The following is a 15,155-nucleotide window of genomic DNA, read 5'->3' on the forward strand; positions in this document are numbered from 1 at the left end:
ATGTAGATATTGCATTCAAAACCAGACGTTTGCCGATAGTCATTTATCACATTAACAATGTATAGAGTATTTCTGTTTAATTTATTGTTAGTTTCATTGAAAAAAAAATTACTTTTCTTTCAAAAATAAGAAAATATCTAAGTGACCCTAAACTTTTGAACTGTAGTGTAACCCTGGTTAGGTACTTTTAGTTATGGGGTGTAGCAGCAAAAACTGTAAATTTATAGTCCCTTCCTATTTGCCTCCAATCCAAAAAAATATCCCTCATTCAGCAGCTATCTCTACACTGAATGTAGCTAACAGTGGTATTAATAGAGACTAGAATAGATATAGCCTTGACAAATGCGTGTTGATTTCGGGGTGCAGCAGCAAGCACTTTAAGGCTATAATCCCTGCCTCTATGCCTCTAATCCAAACCTATCCCTCGCCAGCGGATATCCTTACAGTGAATGCAGATAACAATAATAATAATTATAATAATAATAATAATAATAATAGGGAATAGAATAGATTTAGCCCTGACAAGGAACTTTTGGTTTTAGGGTGCAGCAGCAAGAACTGCAAGGCTATAATCCCTGCCTCTATGCCTCCAATCCAAACCTATCCCTCCTCCAGCAGATATCCTTACAGTGAATGCAGCTAACAATACTAATAGGGAATAGAATAGATTTAGCCCTTACAAGGAACTTTTGGTTTTAGGATGCAGCAGCAAGAACTGTAAGGCTATAATCCCTGCCTAAATGCCTCTAATCTAACCCTATTACTGTCCCCCCCAGCAGCAATCCCTACAGTGAATGCAGTTAACAACATTATTAATAGAGAATAGAATAGATGTAGCTCTGTAAAGGGACTTTTGATTTTAAGGTGCAGCAGAAAGAACTGTAAGGGGTACTTTGCACGCTGCGACATCGCTAGCCGATGCAAGCGATACTGAGCACGACAGTCCCCGCCCCCATCGCACATGCGATATCATGTGATAGCTGCCGTAGCGAACATTATCGCTACGGCAGCTTCACACGCACTTACCTGCCCTGCGATGTCGCTCTGGCTGGCGATCTGCCTCCTTCCTAAGGGGTCGGGTTGTGTGGCGTCACAGCGACATCACATGGCAGGCGGCCAATAGAAGCGGAGGGCGGAGATGAGCGGGACGTAAGCATCCTGCCCACCTCCTTCTTTCTGCATAGCTGGTGGAGGCAGGTAAGGAGTAGAGTTGAGCGCGGTTCGTGGTTCGTGGTTCTCCAGTTCTAGGCTCGAGTGATTTTGGGGCATGTTCTAGATCGAACTAGAACTCGAGCTTTTTGCAAAAGCTCGATAGTTCTAGAAACGTTCGAGAACGGTTCTAGCAGCCAAAAAACAGCTAAATCATAGCTTGGTTTCTGCTGTAATAGTGTAAGTCACTCTGTGAATCAAACTATTATCACATTTCAGTGTATAGTGTGCGTGAACAGCGCCTTCAGATCACTGCTGTTTGTATAATGGCGATCGCCATTTTTTTTTTTTTTTTTCTTGTCTTCCTTCCCTAAGCGCGCGCGTCTTGTGGGGCGGGCCAGCATGTCAGCCAATCACAGACACACACACAGCTAAGTGGACTTTGAGCCAGAGAAGCAACGGCATGTGTGATAGGATCTGCATGTCACATGTCCCTGCATTATAAAACCGGACATTTTCTTCACGGACGCCATTATCTGCCTTCTGCGTCTTTGGTGTCAGACATCAGTGTCGCAGCTCCGTCCTCCTGAGTCCTATAGCCGATACAGCTGTATGCGCTGCATACACAGCGTTAGACAGCATAGGGAGAGCACTTTATAGCAGTCCTTTTAAGGGCTCAAACCGGCAGGGTCAGAGAGCCATAGGTGACAGGTCCTGCAAACAGCAACTGCGTCTGTGTAGCCAAGGTCAGGGATTTCCTCCCTGCATTTCACCATTAGGAGGGAATAGAAAGGCAGGCTTCCATTCCTCTACCCAGAGCACCACAATCCTGCCACTGTACCCTCTTGTCCTCTGCACACTCCAACTCCTTATAACTAAGCCATTATACTAGCAAACACTCAGTGTACCTAGTGGCATCCTATCTGTGGCTATTGGACTTTGCTATAGTCCCACTAGTGCAAAGACATTTGCAGAGCACGTCTGCCTGCATTGCACACTCCAACTTTTTTAAACTAAGCAATTTTACTAGCAAACACTCAGTGTACCTAGTGGCATCCTAAACGTGGCTATTGGACTTTGCTATAGTCCCACTAGTGCAAAGACATTTGCAGAGCACATCTGCCTGCATTGCACACTACAACTTTTTTAAACTAAGCAATTTTACTAGCAAACACTCAGTGTACCTAGTGGCATCCTATCTGTGGCTATTGGACTTTGCTATAGTCCCACTAGTGCAAAGACATTTGCAGAGCACGTCTGCCTGCATTGCACACTCCAACTTTTTTAAACTAAGCCATTATACTAGCAAACACTCAGTGTACCTAGTGGCATCCTAAACGTGGCTATTGGACTTTGCTATAGTCCCACTAGTGCAAAGACATTTGCAGAGCACGTCTGCCTGCATTGCACACTACAACTCATTGTTACTAAGCCATTATACTAGCAAACACTCAGTGTACCTAGTGGCATCCTATCTGTGGCTATTGGACTTTGCTATAGTCCCACTAGTGCAAAGACATTTGCAGAGCACGTCTGCCTGGATTGCACACTCCAACTTTTTTAAACTAAGCCATTATACTAGCAAACACTCAGTGTACCTAGTGGCATCCTAAACGTGGCTATTGGACTTTGCTATAGTCCCACTAGTGCAAAGACATTTGCAGAGCACGTCTGCCTGCATTGCACACTCAAACTTTTTTAAACTCAGCCATTATACTAGCAAACACACAGTGTACCTAGTTGTATCCTAAACGTGGCTATTGTACTTTTGTCAATTCACAGTATTGGAACGTTATTTGCAGCACGTCTGCCTGCATTGCACACTCAAACTTTTTTAAACTCAGCCATTATACTAGCAAACACTCACTGTACCTAGTTGTATCCTAAACGTGGCTATTGTACTTTTGTCAATTCACAGTATTGGAACGTTATTTGCAGGACATCTGCCTGCATTGCACACTCTAACTTTTTTAAACTCAGCCATTATACTAGCAAACACACAGTGTACCTAGTTGTATCCTAAACGTGGCTATTGTACTTTTGTCAATTCACAGTATTGGAACGTTATTTGCAGGACATCTGCCTGCATTGCACACTCAAACTTTTTTAAACTCAGCCATTATACTAGCAAACACACAGTGTACCTAGTTGTATCCTAAACGTGGCTATTGTACTTTTGTCTATTCACAGTATTGGAACGATATTTGCAGCACGTCTGCCTGCATTGCACACTCAAACTTTTTTAAACTCAGCCATTATACTAGCAAACACTCAGTGTACCTAGTGGCATCCTAAACGTGGCTATTGTACTTTTGTCTATTCACAGTATTGGAACGATATTTGCAGCACGTCTGCCTGCATTGCACACTCAAACTTTTTTAAACTCAGCCATTATACTAGCAAACACTCACTGTACCTAGTTGTATCCTAAACGTGGCTATTGTATTTTTGTCAATTCACAGTATTGGAACGTTATTTGCAGGACATCTGCCTGCATTGCACACTCAAACTTTTTTAAACTCAGCCATTATACTAGCAAACACTCAGTGTACCTATTGGCATCCTAAACGTGGCTATTGTACTTTTGTCTATTCACAGTATTGGAACGTTATTTGCAGGACGTCTGCCTGCATTGCACACTCAAACTTTTTTAAACTCAGCCATTATACTAGCAAACACTCACTGTACCTAGTTGTATCCTAAACGTGGCTATTGTACTTTTGTCAATTTACAGTATTGGAACGTTATTTGCAGCACGTCTGCCTGCATTGCACACTCAAACTTTTTTAAACTCAGCCATTATACTAGCAAACACTCACTGTACCTAGTTGTATCCTAAACGTGGCTATTGTACTTTTGTCAATTCACAGTATTGGAACGTTATTTGCAGGACATCTGCCTGCCTTGCACACTCAAACTTTTTTAAACTCAGCCATTATACTAGCAAACACTCAGTGTACCTATTGGCATCCTAAACGTGGCTATTGTACTTTTGTCTATTCACAGTATTGGAACGATATTTGCAGCACGTCTGCCTGCATTGCACACTCAAACTTTTTTAAACTCAGCCATTATACTAGCAAACACTCAGTGTACCTATTGGCATCCTAAACGTGGCTATTGTACTTTTGTCTATTCACAGTATTGGAACGTTATTTGCAGGACATCTGCCTGCATTGCACACTCAAACTTTTTTAAACTCAGCCATTATACTAGCAAACACTCAGTGTACCTATTGGCATCCTAAACGTGGCTATTGTACTTTTGTCTATTCACAGTATTGGAACGTTATTTGCAGGACATCTGCCTGCATTGCACACTCAAACTTTTTTAAACTCAGCCATTATACTAGCAAACACTCACTGTACCTAGTTGTATCCTAAACGTGGCTATTGTACTTTTGTCAATTTACAGTATTGGAACGTTATTTGCAGCACGTCTGCCTGCATTGCACACTCAAACTTTTTTAAACTCAGCCATTATACTAGCAAACACTCACTGTACCTAGTTGTATCCTAAACGTGGCTATTGTACTTTTGTCAATTCACAGTATTGGAACGTTATTTGCAGGACATCTGCCTGCATTGCACACTCAAACTTTTTTAAACTCAGCCATTATACTAGCAAACACTCAGTGTACCTAGTGGCATCCTAAACGTGGCTATTGTACTTTTGTCTATTCACAGTATTGGAACGATATTTGCAGCACGTCTGCCTGCATTGCACACTCAAACTTTTTTAAACTCAGCCATTATACTAGCAAACACTCACTGTACCTAGTTGTATCCTAAACGTGGCTATTGTACTTTTGTCAATTCACAGTATTGGAACGTTATTTGCAGGACGTCTGCCTGCATTGCACACTCAAACTTTTTTAAACTCAGCCATTATACTAGCAAACACTCAGTGTACCTATTGGCATCCTAAACGTGGCTATTGTACTTTTGTCTATTCACACTACTGCAAATCTATGTGCAGCACCTCTGCATGACAACCTCGTGCTCTGTTTTTAATAAGCTATAATGATAGCACAAAATACTGCCATTTTGTGGCATCATAGAACTGGCTGTTGTATTCCATTAGTGCCCCACTGGTGACAAGCTATTTCTAGCACCTCTACATCACACCCTCATGCACATTTTGCTACGCTAATGTTATAGCAAACTCATGGAATTCATTGCTGCATTTCATAATTCGGAGGGATAGAAAGTCAGGCTTCCTTTAGCTTTTCCTTCTGTTCATAGACAGCATCTCCAAGACAAATTTCCCCTCCACGTCTAAGTGTGGAGAGGCAGCTAGTGCGCATGCGTGTGCCGATGTACCCCAGCTGCAGCATAATTACAGTGTTTCGCCTAGTGAGTATGCTCAGCCTGACTGTGCCATTCCTGACGCTAAGTCTTCATTTCGGGATACAGCGCATGCTCCCACACTAAGTGTGAAAAGCCTCTTTGCACAGGTGCTTGCATTCCGTGCCGGGTCTAAGTCCTGTTTTGTGCCTAGACACCATGCTAAAGCTGATAGTCTTTTTTCAGAGACTGTATTTCATGCTACTGAGCATGCTCAGGCACTTCCTGCATCAGAGACTAGGTCCGGTAATGAACTCTTTGGCCCTGGCCCTGATGTGGGGGTCCCATATAGACCACAGGGCATCAGGTGTCCTCCCAAATGGCTTGCAGAGGCCCACACCTATGACTTGTCACCGCATTATTGATGCTCAGACGATGACTGGTGAGGTGTTTGGGTCATGGCAGCCATGAGGTCATCATTGAAGTTGCGTTTCCAAATAGGACGCTAGTTATGCCACTCATGACGTGTCACTCTACTTTTGTCTCCAGGAGGTGCATTGTGGTTCACCCTGGTTTGGGGCGGACCCAGGTTATAAAAGGGGCTGGAGCCAACAAGGAGGTGCGCAGTCTTCTATTATGCTCCGAAAGAGCACACCTCCATGTGTTGAACCCATTGCGGCTTTAGGCCAGAGGTAGGCAGGGATAGGGTGGTGGATGCAGGCCACCACCACAGTTGGTAACGCAGAACGGTTAAGACCAGCTCCTGTCCTAACAGTCCTGCTTGTGCAGCCCAGTGGCATTAACAGGCCTGCTGCTGCTGATGCGCCTGCTGTCCACAGGTGTGGCCCCTACGCACACGGTCAGCGTACTCAATGGCCCCTGTGTTGTTAACAGGGAGTTCCTGGGCTGGGTGGGCATGTGGACCCTGTGACGCTAACAGGGCTCACAGTCTCCAGATCCGAATGGCGTCTAACTCGGTTCAGGCTACTATTAGTTTCATAGCCACACAGCTCTGTATCCTCCACCAAACCTTCAAGTTGCCAACCTCTCCTTTTCCAACTGGGAGCACGGTGGACACTGACTGCTGATGGGGATATATACCTTTCTCTTTCTTTTCTTATTAATTTTCGTTATATAGCGGTCACAGATTATATACCACTTTATCCAAATCTGCCAGTCCCACTGTAACAGATGTTGTTTCTTCAGCAAATGTTACAGTTGCTTAACCACCAAATCCACGGACCAAAATTTTTTTCCCCTTTCCAACACACCTGTTCCCCTTTCCAACAGCATCTGTCCTTTTTCAACTCATTTTGGGATATGACCAAAAGTGCAACTGTGCAGGGACACCGTACTCAACGCCATCTCAGCACAGCAGCCATCCCTCGGTCCCTCCGATGTGGACAAGTAAAAGACCATTTCCTCCTATCCATGACAAAGCGTTGAGATTCACTCTGTGCAGCACTGGTGTTTAGTGGAAAAGTAGATCTAAGATTGCGTACCACATTCTGCAGATACTCCTGTATACGTGCGTCTATTTCTATGGCAGGAATTAGTTCGCCAAATTTTGTCTTGTACCGGGGATCTAACAGTGTGGCAACCCAGTATTCAGGATTACTTCAAATTCATACAATCCGAGGGTCATGTAGGTAGTGCAGCAAGAAGGCGCTCATGTGTCTTGTGCATCCAGGAGGACCAAGTCCTTGGTGTGTTGGTGGCAGAGAGGTGAGAATCGTGCATCCTTCCTCTGCCCTCTACCCACAACCTCGCACAACCGAAATGTGAGCAAGCTCTCACTCATCTGCTGAGTCTTCCATGCCCATCGCCAGTTCGTCCTCCATTTCTTCATGGGCTCCTGCACTTTCATCAACACTTTTTGCTGATACTATGCGCCCTTGTTAATCCCTCTCCCTCACCATGACTGCCGCATAGGTGCCGCTGACCATCTGGACCTCGTAGATCTTGTTATCCCTTCCGCATATGACTCCTCCTGTACTTCCTCCCCTTCCTCTTGTCCCAACACCTGACTCCGAATAATAATTACAGTGTGCTCCATCATGTAGATGACTAGAATTGTCACGCTGAGACTGACATTGCCAGTGCTAAACATCTTCGTCGACATTTCAAAACTGTGTAGCAGGGTGCATAGGTCCTTGATCTGACACCACTCCAGCAGCGTGATCTGCACCACCTCTGGATCAAGTTATCCCAGGCTATATGTCTTACCGTATTTCAGCAGGGCTCTGCGGTGCTGCCACACACGCTGCAACATGTGCAGATTCCAATTCCTGCGTGTCGAAACATCGCATTTCCGGCGTTTAACTGCCAGACCCTAAGACTTCCGGAGTGATGAAAGTTGTTGAGCTGCTGTGTGCGCACGATGGAAGTGAGCACATAGCGAGCGTGCCCGCTGCACAAGGCCATGTAGGCCGTGATGGTGTTTTAAAAATTGCTGGAGAATTCGGTTCAACACGTGAGCCCTAAAAGGCACGTGTGTCACATTGCCCTGAGGATGGCCCGCAGCCAGGTTTGCATCATTGACGCACACGGCTGTTAAGTCACCAACGGAGTCCGCTCCGTCAATTTGTACTCCGGTCGCCAGGTGACAACGTGTTCCTTTCATGAATAGTGCTGATGATGGGAGAGTAGTCGATGCCAGCGGCGCAGGTGGACGCAGGTTATGCTCACCCACTGGGCTGCATTACCTTGACAGATGCAGAATCTCTGGCTGAATGTAGCTGGTGGGTATCTCACAGATGAAATACCATCATTCAGCTACAACCAATGGGAAGACACCACACCCTTTTTTATGCCCATCCTGTCTGCAGACCACTGCCAGACATAGCTATGAACCTCTGGTTAATTTTACCCCCAGTTCAGTTTTATGATTTTGTGTGCTTGTTACCTGACTACTTTTCCTGCTTGCTGTTTATGTACCTTGTTGGCCGATCCGCATTTCACCTCTGCTTGTTTTCTGATTAAGTCCTGGCCGTCCCATTCTGTTCCTGTTCCTCAATTAATGTTTTGACCCTGCCTGACTACTATTCTCTGTAATAGCGGTGTGACTCACATTTCCCATACATTTCAAAGTAAAACTTTGACCGCCTGATGGCATTGAGCTCTGCTGCCAGCATAGTAAGGAGGTGTGTGGTAGTCCTTGTGCGCAGTTGCAAGGAAGGGTGGCCTGACCACACAGGGTTTGCGCCAAGGTAGAGGACCCACACGAGGTTGAAGAGGCAGAAGCAGTGTATTAACTTCTACATACAGAACAAGGATTGAAACAACTCGTGGGGACGGCAAGACTTGTACAGCAGACCCTTCTCCATCTCTCACCATAGTTTGCCAGTGCCCAGTCAGTGACATGTAATGACCCTGTCTATGCTTACTGGTCCAAGTATCTGTGTTTCAATGCACCCTGTCGCACACAGATTTTCTCAAGGAAGTGGTGATGTTGTGTGCGACATGCTGGTGTAGCGCGGGCATGCTTTTCTTGGAGAAGCAGTGGTGATTGGGCATCTGGTACTGGGGCACAGCGACAGACATAAGGTCTGTAAAATCCTGTGTGTCCACTACGCGTAAAGGCAGCATTTCGGTAGCCAACAGCTTACAGAGGGATAGAGTCAACCACTTAGCTTTGTCATGGGTCGCAGTAAGTGGCCTTTTATTTGACCACATCTGAGGGACAGAGATCTGGCTGCTGTCTGTAGACGGTGTTGAGTAGGGTGTCCCTGGAAAAATGCAGGTTTGTGAGAAAAGTGCAGGCGGAGACATGATGTTGCCTTCATCTTGCCTTCAGATCTGTTCATCTTGTATCATTTTTAAAAAACACAGCAAGCAAGGGTTACTCCAAGCGGAGTCTACCTTTTTTCCCAAAATTGGGCACACAGACACCCCATCAGTGGCAGCACTTGTGCCCTAGTTGCAAACAGGATGTTTTGATTTGCATCAAGCACATTCCAAATCCACAAGCATTTACTCTCCCCAGGATGACACAGGGGTAGTAAATTCCTTCTGGATCCATGACTTGTTCATTTTGATGAACGTCAGTCTGTCCACATTGTCACTGGACAGACGCGTGCGCTTATCTGTCAGCACACACCCAGCAGCACTGAAGACACGTTCAGAGACAACGCAGGCAGCTGGACACGACAAAATCTTCAAGGCGTAACTGGAGAGCTCTTGACATTTTTCTAGATTTGAAGCACAAAAGGAGCAAGGCTCCATTTGCAAAGTCATTGCATCGATGTTCATTTGGAGATACTCCTGTATCATCCTCTCCATCCGTTGACTATGTGTCACACTTGTTGTCTCTGGTGGCCTTGCAAAGGAGGGTCTAAAAAAATTATGAAAAGATTCCATAAAATTGCTGTTACCAGCACCAGATACGGTCCTACTGGTACGGGTAGACTGTTGAAGATGACGAGGCCGTCCCATGTTTGTCAAGTTACAACTGGGAGAATCACTCCCTTCACCTGCATGGTTGTTTGGTGGAAAAGCCGAGCTAAGATCGAGTAACAGCTTCTGCTGATACTCCTGCATACGTGCGTCCCTTTCTATGGGTGGAATTATGTCACAAAATTTGGACTTGTCCCGGGGATCTAATAGTGTGGCAAGCCAGTAGTCATCATCACTTCTAATTTTGACAATACGAGGGTCATGTTGGAGGTAGTGCAACAAGAAGGCACTCATGTGTCTTGCGCAGCCATGCGGACCAAGTCCACGCTGTGTTTGTGGCATAGAGGTGCTAACCGTTCTTTCTTCCTCTGTCATCTCCCCCCAACCTCTTTCAACTGAAATTTGACCAAGGTCCCCCTCATCTGCTGAGTCTTCCATGTCCATGGACAGTTCGTCCTCCATATCTTCATGTCCTCCTGCACCTTCCTCAACATCTCGCCTGCTACCATGCGCCCTTGTTGATCCCTGTCCCCCATGGTCCCATGCCTGCCGCGTTGGTGATGATGAACGTCTGGACCTTGGTGATGTTGTTGTGTCTTGCGCATATGAATCCTCCTGTAGTTCCTCCCCTTCCTGTTGTCCCACCCCCTGACTACGAATTGTGTTTAGCGTGTGCTCCAGCATGTAAATGACTGTAATCGTCATGCTGATAATGGCATTGTCAGCGCTAAACATATTCGTCGCCATGTCGAAACTGTGCAGAAGGGTGCATAGGTCCTTGATCTGAGATCACTCCATCAGGGTGATCTGCCCCACTTCTGCATCTCGTTGGCCCAGGCTATACATCATGACGTATTGCACCAGGGCTCGCCGGTGCTGCCACAGTCGCTGTAACATGTGGAGAGTTGAATTCAAGCGTGTCGCCACATCGCATTTCAGGCGATGAACCGGCAGGCCGAAAGACTTCTGGAGCGATGCAAGTCGCTCAGCTGCGGCGGTTGAACGGCGGAAGTGAGCACTGCAGACAGTTTCCGTGCCCTGGTCAGAAGGCCATCTAGGCCGGGATAGTGTGTTAAAAATTGCTGGACAACAAGGTTCAACACGTGAGCCATACAAGGCACGTGTGTCACCTTGCCCAGGCGAAGGGCCGCACTCAGGTTTGCAGCATTGTCGCACACGGCCTTACCAGGCTGCAGGTTGAGTGGAGACAACCATATATCAAAATCAGTCTCCAGAGCTGCCCACAACTCAGTCGCTGTGTGACTCCGATTTCAAAGACATGTCAAGCTAAAGACCGCCTGATGCCGTTGCGCTCTGCTACCAGCATAGTAATGAGGGGTGCGTTATTCCTTCTGCGCAGTGAGAACGCTGGTGGCCTGACCAGGCAGGCTTGGGGCGGAGGTGGAGGACCCAGATGAGGTGGAGGATGCAGAAGCAGTGGCGGAACTTGGACAGACAGAGGATTGACACACAAGTCGTGGGGACGGCAAGACTTGTGCAACAGACCCTTCACCATCTATCACCATAGTTACCCAGTGGCCAGTCAGCGACATGTAACGTCCCTGTCCATGCTTACTGGTCCAAGTATCGGTGGTGAAATGCACCCGTTCACACACAGAGTTTCTCAAGGAAGCGGTGATGTTGTGTGCGACATGCTGGTGTAGCGCGGGCACACCTTTCTTAGAGAAGTAGTGGCGACTAGGCATCTGGTACTGGGGCACAGCGACAGACATAAGGTCTCTAAAATCCTGTGTGTCCACTAGGCGGAAAGGCAGCATTTCTGTAGCCAACAGCTTACAGAGGGATAGAGTCAACCTCTTCGCTTTGTCATGGGTCGCAGGAAGTGGCCTTTTATTTGACCACATCTGAGGGACAGAGATCTGGCTGCTGTGTGTAGACGGTGTTGAGTAGGGTGTCCCTGGAAAAATGCAGCTTTGTGAGGAAAGTGCAGGCGGAGACATGATGTTGCCTTCATCCAAAGTTGGTGCTATCGATGTCTGAGAGAGCTGTACACACTCACTTGTTTCCCCTTCCAAACCAACTGACGACCTACCAAGCAAACTGCCTGTTGCGGTTACAGTGGTGGAAGTTGTGGGTGGAAAAACAGGTGTGACAGCTGTCCCCACAGTCCTAGAAGATGACGAGCGCGCGGATGCCCTGGAAGGGGCAGGCGGTGGATGGTTGGCTCCACTAGGCCGCATTGCAGCACGGTGAGCTTCCCACCAGGCCATATGATATTTATTCATGTGACGATTCATGGAAGAAGTTGTCAAACTGCTGAGGTTTTGACCTCTACTAAGATAACCATGCCAAATGTTACAGATCACATAATTTGGGCGATCTTTTTTTATGTCAAAAAAGGACCAGGCTAGGCAAGGCTTAGAGGCCATGCGACCTGTTGATCCACCCCGAATAATGCTCAGAGGCAGAGTGGTGGCTGAGGATGCAGTTGTAAACGTGCTACCAGTGCTCCGACTGTGTCCAGGAAGGCGCCAGGTTACTTCGACGTCGGTTGCATCCTCCTCCACCGCCTCTGTTGACCTCCTCGAGTGTCTGACTGTGGGTTGACAGTAGGTGGGATCTAGAACTTCATCATCAATTGTTGTGTTTGCACTCCCCTCCCCCTCAGACCGAGTTTCTTCTTGCCCTGACCGAATATTTAAGTTGTCATCCCAATCGGGTATCTGCGTCTCATCTTCATCAGTATGTTCCTCATTGCCTATAACCACAGTTGTTGGAAAGGCAGCATTTTGGTAGCCAACAGTTTGCATATGATGAAAGTCAACCTCCAAGCCATGTCATGCCCTTCTAAAAGCATGTAAAACACAGCGAGGGGACTCCAACCACAGTCTCCCTCGTTTCCACTAACTGGGCCACACACACCCCACTTGACTGGCATCGGTTGAGCCCCCTTTTGAAAAAGAAAAAGATGCTTTGCATGAAGCACTCTCAAAAATACGCGTGCCTTTCCCGTCCCCTGGCTGACCCAGGGGAAGAAAAGTCCTCTGAGAGCCATGACTTGTTCATCTTGGTTCTTTTAGAGACACAGCGAGGGGACTCCAACCACAGTCTCCCTCGTTTCCACTAAATGGGCCACACACACCCCTCTTGAATGACATCGGTTGATGCCCCTTTTCATAATGAAAAAGATGCTTTGCATGAAGCACTCTCAAAAATACGCGTGCCTTTCCCGTCCCCTGGCTGACCCAGGGGAAGAAAAGTCCTCTGAGAGCCATGACTTGTTCATCTTGGTTCTTTTAGAGACACAGCGAGGGGACTCCAACCACAGTCTCCCTCGTTTCCACTAAATTGGCCACACACACCCCTCTTGAATGACATCGGTTGATGCCCCTTTTCAAAATGAAAAAGATGCTTTGCATGAAGCACTCTCAAAAATACGCGTGCCTTTCCCGTCCCCTGGCTGACCCAAGGGAAGAAAAGTCCTCTGAGAGCCATGACTTGTTCATCTTGGTTCTTTTAGAGACACAGCGAGGGGAGTCCAACCACAGTCTCCCTCGTTTCCACTAACTGGGCCACACACACCCCACTTGACTGGCATCGGTTGAGCCCCCTTTTGAAAAAGAAAAAGATGCTTTGCATGAAGCACTCTCAAAAATACGCGTGCCTTTCCCGTCCCCTGGCTGACCCAGGGGAAGAAAAGTCCTCTGAGAGCCATGACTTGTTCATCTTGGTTCTTTTAGAGACACAGCGAGGGGACTCCAAACACAGTCTCCCTCGTTTCCACTAACTGGGCCACACACACCCCACTTGACTGGCATCGGTTGAGCCCCCTTTTGAAAAAGAAAAAGATGCTTTGCATGAAGCACTCTCAAAAATACGCGTGCCTTTCCCGTCCCCTGGCTGACCCAGGGGAAGAAAAGTCCTCTGAGAGCCATGACTTGTTCATCTTGGTTCTTTTAGAGACACAGCGAGGGGACTCCAACCACAGTCTCCCTCGTTTCCACTAACTGGGCCACACACACCCCACTTGACTGGCATCGGTTGAGCCCCCTTTTGAAAAAGAAAAAGATGCTTTGCATGAAGCACTCTCAAAAATACGCGTGCCTTTCCCGTCCCCTGGCTGACCCAGGGGAAGAAAAGTCCTCTGAGAGCTATGACTTGTTCATCTTGGTTCTTTTAGAGACACAGCGAGGGGACTCCAACCACAGTCTCCCTCGTTTCCACTAACTGGGCCACACACACCCCACTTGACTGGCATCGGTTGAGCCCCCTTTTGAAAAAGAAAAAGATGCTTTGCATGAAGCACTCTCAAAAATACGCGTGCCTTTCCCGTCCCCTGGCTGACCCAGGGGAAGAAAAGTCCTCTGAGAGCCATAACTTGTTCATCTTGGTTCTTTTAGAGACACAGCGAGGGGACTCCAACCACAGTCTCCCTCGTTTCCACTAACTGGGCCACACACACCCCACTTGACTGGCATCGGTTGAGCCCCCTTTTGAAAAAGAAAAAGATGCTTTGCATGAAGCACTCTCAAAAATACGCGTGCCTTTCCCGTCCCCTGGCTGACCCAGGGGAAGAAAAGTCCTCTGAGAGCCATGACTTGTTCATCTTGGTTCTTTTAGAGACACAGCGAGGGGACTCCAACCACAGTCTCCCTCGTTTCCACTAACTGGGCCACACACACCCCACTTGACTGGCATCGGTTGAGCCCCCTTTTGAAAAAGAAAAAGATGCTTTGCATGAAGCACTCTCAAAAATACGCGTGCCTTTCCCGTCCCCTGGCTGACCCAGGGGAAGAAAAGTCCTCTGAGAGCCATGACTTGTTCATCTTGGTTCTTTTAGAGACACAGCGAGGGGACTCCAACCACAGTCTCCCTCGTTTCCACTAACTGGGCCACACACACCCCACTTGACTGGCATCGGTTGAGCCCCCTTTTGAAAAAGAAAAAGATGCTTTGCATGAAGCACTCTCAAAAATACGCGTGCCTTTCCCGTCCCCTGGCTGACCCAGGGGAAGAAAAGTCCTCTGAGAGCCATGACTTGTTCATCTTGGTTCTTTTAGAGACACAGCGAGGGGACTCCAACCACAGTCTCCCTCGTTTCCACTAACTGGGCCACACACACCCCACTTGACTGGCATCGGTTGAGCCCCCTTTTGAAAAAGAAAAAGATGCTTTGCATGAAGCACTCTCAAAAATACGCGTGCCTTTCCCGTCCCCTGGCTGACCCAGGGGAAGAAAAGTCCTCTGAGAGCCATGACTTGTTCATCTTGGTTCTTTTAGAGACACAGCGAGGGGACTCCAACCACAGTCTCCCTCGTTTCCACTAACTGGGCCACACACACCCCACTTGACTGGCATCGGTTG

This window comes from Anomaloglossus baeobatrachus, chromosome 3 (genome assembly GCF_048569485.1).
Source record: "Anomaloglossus baeobatrachus isolate aAnoBae1 chromosome 3, aAnoBae1.hap1, whole genome shotgun sequence".
In the NCBI taxonomy this organism is placed as follows: domain Eukaryota; kingdom Metazoa; phylum Chordata; class Amphibia; order Anura; family Aromobatidae; genus Anomaloglossus; species Anomaloglossus baeobatrachus.